Source organism: Neomonachus schauinslandi, chromosome 12 (assembly GCF_002201575.2).
Source record: "Neomonachus schauinslandi chromosome 12, ASM220157v2, whole genome shotgun sequence".
In the NCBI taxonomy this organism is placed as follows: domain Eukaryota; kingdom Metazoa; phylum Chordata; class Mammalia; order Carnivora; family Phocidae; genus Neomonachus; species Neomonachus schauinslandi.
This window is the reverse complement of record NC_058414.1, coordinates 1,447,767-1,456,101: the sequence shown is the minus strand read 5'-3', so window position 1 is coordinate 1,456,101 and position 8,335 is coordinate 1,447,767.

Sequence of the window (8,335 nt, the reverse complement as noted above, 5' to 3'; positions counted from 1 at the left end):
CACCCCGCTCTGCCCAGCTCGGACACAGCTGCGTCCCGGGCATCGGGGCTACTCAGGGCTTCTTAGAGAATTTCACAGACGAATCCCTCGCTTCAGAGGAAAGTAGAAAAAAGATAAAGAGACAAAGGAGCTGCAGGTGTGGGGCAGGCGGAGACCACACACCAGTCCCCCAGCATGGGGTCCCCAGACTCTCCATGCCGGGATGGGGCCTGCGTGGGACGAGGTCCCCGTCTCCAGGACCAAGCTCAATCTAACTGAAACCCTGCCAAGCTCTTGATTTGGGGGCATCCCCCTAGAGCACACTGCTTGGGCCACGCCCTGTCCCCCACACTGCTCCCACGGACAGCTCTGTCCCCACGTCACCATCCGTCTGTCCCACTCCACGGAAGTCGCTCGGCCACCAGGCACGATGACGTCAGTATAGTTGGAACCTGCACTGTTTCCTCTTGGGGGTCTCACCCCCGAGCCCTGTGCTGGTTACACCATCCCTGCTGGCTCTGGTGTCCAGGTTCCAGGGAGGATCCGTGTGGCACAGAATGAGGACGAAGCTCACATTTGGAGTCCTTGCTGCTCAGGGCTCGTGGAAAGGCAAGGGAGGAGCACACGGAGTCTGGATAAACCTGCACACTCCACGCGAGCTGAGCGCAGGGTGACAGCCCAGCCCTCTGAGCACCAGGGCAGCCTTGCCCTCAGCCCTTCACCGTATGTTCCTGAGCCCATGGGCATCTCGGAATGCCAGGTAAGGAGCCCGCGTGCTTGTGGGGAGGGTGGGAAGTAGCTGGTGAACCCCGAGGGAGGTGGCAGTGACCCAGCGGCCCCTCCGGACTGCCGGCCGCCCATGCGCAGGGTGGGGCCATGGCCTCACCTGCAGGGAGCGGCAGGAGGCCTGCTTGGCGGGACGTTGTAATAAACTCCTGGAGCCTGGGTCAGGTGTGGGTCCTCCCAGCTCTGAGGATGTGCTTTGAGCTTGCACGCTCTGGCAGCTGGCGACCTGCCTGAGCCCACCTGCTGTCCAGGTACACCCAGCCCGCTCACCTCTCCGACGAGGACCCCCAAGCCCCTGCCCCCGGTGGGCATGCTCCAGCTCTGCTTGTCCCGCAAGGCCATCAGCAACTCCGTGTTCCCCTTCAACCCTCCCCGCTTGCTTTCCCCAGAGTGTGGCTCAGTATATCCACCTGCAAGAGTCATTACTTCAGCAGTGAGTTCAGTATCACCTGAGAAAAATCTAGTGTGTCCCTCATCAAAGTGATGTTAATGGGCCACAGTTTCCGGTGGTCTGGGGCTGGGTTTGGAGGGGCATGTTGACTTGGCAAGAACGCCCCACATGGACCCCCAGACCGGGCAGGTAGCAGGGAAGGAAACAAAGGCTGCTGACCAGCTGGATCAGCCCATGGTGGGGTGGGGATGTTCCAGGGGACCCACAGCTCTGTATGTCCCCCACCTCCCGTCCAGCCCGGACCTGGGTCTCCCCCCTGGACAGAGAGCTGCATACCGGCCTGCTGGCATGCTGGCCCCTCCCCTCGGCTTGCAGGAAACACTGAGGCGGTGTGCACATGTTTCACTTTCTAGGGAGAGGATCTAGGGTCTCATTAGGGACTCAGAGGGCTGTGTGATCTCCCCAAAGCCCAGCATGGCTGCCTGCAAACCTGCTATAAATAACAGATTCGGAGAGGAATGCCTGCCAAAAGAGACAGGGGGGAGAGTGGTGGTCATGTCAGGACTCCTGTTCTCAGGAAAGCTGATTTGATGAGCAGCATGGACAGAGCGCACACAGAGGGGCAGCACGCTTGGGGTTCCGTTCTAAATCTGATGCTAACTACCCCTGTGATCAGACACTCCCGTCTTCTTCTCCAAATGGGCTCCCTCGTCGACAGACTGCTCGGCTGAGGCAGGCTGGCCATGAGGAATTGTTCTGTTTAGGAATGACAGTAATTAATTCAGATTTTCAGGTCAGGTTTATCTGCACACTATGTGCTCGCAGATTAGGCGTGTGAAACCTCAGCCAACGATGCACCGTTCCTTCCCCGAGGTGACATGTGGCCTGGGGTTGGCACGGGGAGAGTCTGGTGGGAACTCTGTCCAGACACAAAGTCTCCATGTCTTTAAAGAATAGTACCCCCATTTCACCCTGTGCATTTCTTGTTCATCTTTGCTTTTCACATGTGGAGGACCTTGCTGGCTGCTTGCATTTACCCAGAGGGTTTTAAGCTGTGGACTCCATGTGTGCAGGTCCCAGCCTCCCGTCCGGACAGCGGAGCTCATGCTCATCCCGCGTCCGACTGTGAGGACAGCGCCAGTCCAGGAATGTGTTTGCTCTCCCCTGTTGGCAGGCATCTCATTTTCAGATGGATGTTCCTCAAATTCTAATAATGGAATGGATTAGAATATTTCTCAGGATGATAAAGTACACCCACATCTGATAGAAGCAGACATTAGTGACCTCATGCCTCATCAGGGGAGAACACGCCTGAGGAGGGAGATGTGACTGCTCACGGGACGTGTGCCAGGTCATGTGGGCGGGGCCACCATCTGCTCTGTCACGTGCCTGGTGCACCACGTTAGACATGTCCCATCTGGACGAGGCCAACTGGGGCGGAGGCTAAATCGTTAGCTGCTGATAAGCAAGTGCTTTGGAACTGGGAAGACCTATATAATGGCCCCAGGGTCATGCTCCGCATTGTTGCCCCATTAGACACCCAAGAAAAGTGGGGTTTGGCTGCAAGACACTTGAGGGCTCTGTGTGCTCATTGCCTCCAACCCACCACGTCCCGGCTGCAGCTTCCACACCCACAGCTCCCAGGCAGCCATGACGCCTCCTCGCAGGCCTCTCTCTGCCACTCTCTGGAGAGTTCCACTCTCCATGGTTGAGCCCCCATCTGTGTGACAGGCTGGAGGCCGTGAACAGAAAAATAGATTTATTCCCACTCTCCTTAAATTGCTTTCAACAGATAGGTCTGTTTATCATCTATCTACCGATCTGTCTACCATCTGTCAATCTATCCTCTATTGGTCTATGTATTGATCTATCATCTATCGTTCTATTTATCAATCTATCATCAATCGGTCTATGTATTGATCTATCATCTATCACTCTGTCAATCTATCATCAATCGGTCTATCTATCGATCTACATCTATCACTCTGTCGATCTATCATCTATTGGTCTATCTATTGATCTATCATCTATCACTCTGTCAATCTATCATCAATCGGTCTATCTATCGATCTACATCTATCACTCTGTCGATCTATCATCTATTGGTCTATCTATCGATCTACATCTATCACTCTATCTGTCGATCTATCATCAACCGGTCTATGTATTGATCTATCATCTATCACTCTGTCAATCTATCATCAATCGGTCTATCTATCGATCTACATCTATCACTCTGTCGATCTATCATCTATTGGTCTATCTATCGATCTATCATCTATCACTCTATCTGTCAATCTATCATCAACCAGTCTATGTATTGATCTATCATCTATCAGTCTATCTATCATCGGTCCAGACCATCAGCTTGAGAGAAGAGCAGAGACGATGGAACCTCAGAAGAGGGAGAAGGTGTGTATAGGTAAGGCCTGAAGGAAGCATGCTTTAGACGTGTTACCCTACAGTGGGATGGGGTTGTGTAGAGAGATGTGAGAACAGAGTGAAGCATTCTGGGACAGGAAACACGCAGCTCTTCTCGAGGGCAGGGCAGGTTCTATGGTTCTAGGAGGATCCATGGGAATAAAAGGGCAACAGAGTTTGGGACGGGGTAGCGGGGCAATGAAGGAATGTGCCTTTCTTTTTTTTACCTTTAATAGAAAACCCTTTTTCACAGAATATTCTAGACGCCTGGCGGTGGATGGGGAATCTGCAAGAGTGTGGAAGGAGGAAGAGGCGATCCTTGCTCTCCAAGTCGCCTGTCCTTGATTCAGCCACACCTGCCACCTCCCCCCACATTTCCTTACCACCCAGCTGCACAGAACGTCTACTCCCCACAGAGGAAAAGGACCAGTAGGACCAGCAGTGGTGACGCCACCCCTCCCGCTGCCCCCCTCCTGCACGGACTCCGTCAGCCTCTCCCCGCGCCAACCCCAGGCCACAGGTCACCTCGGGGAAGGAACGGTGCATCGTTGGCTGAGGTTTTGCACGCCTAATCTGCGAGCACATAGTGCGCAGATAAACCTGACCTGAAAATCTGAATTAATTGCTGTCATTCCTAAACAGAACAATTCCTCATGGCCAGCCTGCCCTCTGTCCACCCCGAGGGCCGTGTGTCCTCACTGCCAAGTGTCTGCAGCGTTGCCGTGACTTCCGTGCACTGACCTTCACTCCTTACGCCCCAAACTCTTGTGGGAACTCTCTGGACTAGAACAGTACTGACGTTCCTTCAGGCAAAGACCCACACACTGCAAACCAGTCCCTGCGAAGGGCATCCTATGGGCGAGCCAGGGGGATGGCGTGCTCTGAACAGCCTGCTGACGCGAGGGCGAGACTCCGTGCCATGACCTGTCCGCGTCCATCAGAAGTGACCCGCGCGACGGGGTCCCCCCTTGAACACCATCGAAGGCATCTTTCTCCTCAAGAGCACGTGGAGTCAGCACGTGGCCTGTTTCTGACCAAACTGGAACATTTACGGGTGCAGGTGGTCCACCTTAAATCTTGCCCCCAGAACCTTAACAGACTTGCGGAGAAGAGAAACCCGGGAACGAACCTTCGGGATGGCACCTGCTGCATCTGCCATAACCTGCCAACATGGCAAAGCTGTCGTGATCTCCCTTGCGTGGTTTGGGGATAGCCGTTGGGAGATGGTGTAGCTCTTGTCCGTCACGCTGTCAGGGGAGCCCCTCCACATTTCCACAGCTCCCTATCAGCGAAGTGCTGTGGACGGGGCAGCGAGAAGCATGAAGAAATGGGGGAAGAGGCAGTTCACGGGGTAGTGAGGCACCTGGATTTGGGGGCAAGAGTGTCAGGTTGGAATTCAGTCTAACATTTATTTTTGGGGTGATCTTAGGCTTTATTCTCTCTGCATCTCAATTTCCTTTTTTTTGAAGATTTTTTAAAAATTTATTTATTTGAGAGAGAGAGTGTGCATAGAGGGGAAGGGAAGAGAGAGAGGAAGGGAGAATCTCAAGCAGACTCGGCGCTGAGTGTTGGGCCTGACGTGGGGCTCACTCTCACGACCCTGAGATCACGACCTGAGCCAAAACCAAGAGTCGGTCGCTCAACCGACTGAGGCACCCAGGCGCCCCTCCCTTTTTTTTTTTTAATGGACATAAGAAAAAACACCTAACTCATAGGGTTTCATGTGGATTAAATGAGCTAAAACACATGTTTAGAACACTGAGTCCTACCCAGGTATTAGTTACTATCATTATTAGTGGCCCTCTCCAAAAGATAACCAGGAAAAGATGCTGAGGACAGTGTGGAGTTTATAGCAGACTCGTAGAAGCTCAACTAGAAGTCAAGTCAGGGGGTCTCCAGCCTTTGTGTTGGAGGGGACACCATGGCTGCAGCTCCATCCTCTGAACTGACAGCTCAGGGTCCCTTCTCAAGTTCAGACTGCCGTCATGGTGTCCAGCCCCTGTGTCCAGCCTCTCACTTATCCCTCCCCCTGGGCACCAGAGGGAAACTCCAGAAACAGGGCCAGAGCTTGGCCATCCCCCTTCTGTGTTCACAACACACCACACTGACTCAAGGAAGTTTGGCCCTCCTGTTCCAGCGAATGGCCTTTCCGTCTGCCCCGTCCCACAAGCCAAGAACCTGGGTTGGGTCGTACAACATCTCTGCTCACTTGTCACAAGCAACCATGCCTGTCATTTCTGGGTCCGAGCTGCCGCATGAGCTCCCTTCTGTCTCTTCTTTGCTTCCATCTCCAGCAGAAACTCAATGCTTCCTTAGGCTGACCTGCAGCCTCCTCTCCCAGATCTGTCCTGTACAAGCCAAGTACATCCGCACTTTCCTGGCCAGCAGGGACAATGGAAAATGATCCCAGCTCGGTGGATCAGACACACGTGCCCCGTCGTCCCATCGAGAGAGCTCTACCATGGAGCACGAGTGTGCAAAAACGCAGGGAAGAAATTTTCACCACAGACAAAAGATGGGCTCACCAGCTCACATGTGACAGTCACCCAGGCGCATCAGGAGACAGGGCAGTGCCCTGCGCCAGGACTGAGGCAGATCCTGGGGTGGCAGTACTGCCCAAGACACGGCCAAAGGGCAGGTGGAGGCCACACCACCCAGAGCCTGGGTGCCGTGCTTGGACGTGTCAGTCACCTGCAGGAAACTTAAGTCACAGATAGCAGGCATCACCAAGATTTACCGCTTCGTCTATAAACACAAAGAGATTTTTGCATGTAGAGTTTCCAAACCCACCCCATGCTGGGTCAGGTGAAGCTCATAAAACTAATAAAAACCAGCTGCATGGGAGGGCTCTGTACTTCTGTGTTCATGGTTGGCTCAGAGACGCAGGACAATGTCTGGGATGGTGAGCTGACACCTGGCTCCCACCAGGACCACGAAGCTTGCGGACGAGAGCCCAAACCTCCCCAAGTTCAGGCACAGTTCACTTAGAGTTTACAGTGAGGACTCGGGACGTTCATTATCTTATCTGAGCAAGTTTATCTGCTTCTTAAGAGTGATGAGCTCATTTTTATGATCTTGCTTTTGACTTACAGGCTTCCCATGAGAACTTAATGAAGAGCCCATAAATAAGTGTTTATCTCTGTCTCTACCGTGGTCCAAGATTTGTTGAGCTGGAAGTTACATTAAAAATTAATTTCTGTATGTCTGGGTAAAGGAGAATATACTGCCACTCACGTAAGTAAAAAGACATTAAGAGAGACACGTCCCGCGCCTGGCTCATAAGTCTTGGGATGCACACCCGCTCTCAGTAGACAACCCACTTGCTGTTGTGTGAGTGGAGCTGGAGAACATGCAATATAAATCATGCTCTCTTCCCTTAAGATATCAACTAAAATCTGATGGTATTTGTAGTTCCTTGAATCTCTGGGCCTGTGGCACTCTCTCTGCAAGATTTTTATGCTTCTAATTTCACAGCAGAATGCATAATGACAAAAATCATTCTGACTTTGCTTGTACGCTGATGCTGACTTCTGAGTTTTAAGCCACAACACTCATCAGAGATGGCATAATAAGGACCATCATAGTAGAAGCAGACCATTAACTGCAGATTTTCTTTCTCTTGTAACATGACTGTTAGAGCTACACATTTCCCTTAGAACTGGTTGATGTGTATTCCACAACCTTTTCTCATTTTTACTCACTTAAAGAACGTGTGTTAATTTTAATTGTGAGTTCCTTCTTGGACCAACATTGTTTATTTAATTTCTAATTATGTGAGGATTTTCCAGATCTCTGGGACTTATTTCTAATTAATAAATTATTTCTAATTCTTCTGTGATCAACAAATATCCTCTGTATGATTTAAATTCTTTTAAATTTATTGTGATTTGTTGTGAAGACCCGAACACTGTCTGTTTTGGGAAATGCTCCATGGGGACTTGAAAGGAATGTGTCTCCAGCTGTCGTCGAGTGAAATGTTCTATAAATGCCAATCAGGTCAAGTTCACTGATAGTGTGTTCAAGTCATGTGTAACCGTTGCATTCACTTCCTATTCACCTGGTGGTGAAGGACGGATATCTGACCCTAAATAGTATGAGATGTCTGAACTCGTGACACCCGAGGCCAGATGGATGAGATGAGCCCCATTTATTAGCCACATTTACTCACATCTGGGGAGGAGGACACTGTAGACCACACAAAGCCTCAAAGGGGTCACACTGGGAAGAGAAAAAACCACCAGGGTCTGGGGGTTGCAGAGTTTGTAATGAAGGGAGGGCTGGTGGCCTAGCAGGGGAGCATGGTGGACTTGTTGGAATAGCTGGTGGGGTGTGGCCAGGAACACTGAAGGCCAACAGGTGTTGAGGCTGGACAAGGCTATTGGACAAGACAAAATAACAAGGATATCAGATATCTGACCAATGCAGTCGATCAACAAAATGAAACTGATATTTATAGAACACTCCACACATGACAGAAAAGTCTATATTTGTCCAAGCACTGATGGGACATTTACCAAGATAGTCCATTTCATGGCCCATAAAAAAATCTCCGTAAAATTTAGCAGAACCAAGATCATGAAGAGTATATTTTCTGACCCTAATGAAATCAAACTGAGTATCAATAACAGAAAGACAATAAGAAAAACTGCAAACAATTAAAAATTAAGAGACTTCTAAATAATGCATGAATCAAACAAGATGTTTCAAAGGAAATTAAGAAAATATATAGAATTAAGTAAAATTTTTATTTAAAAAAAT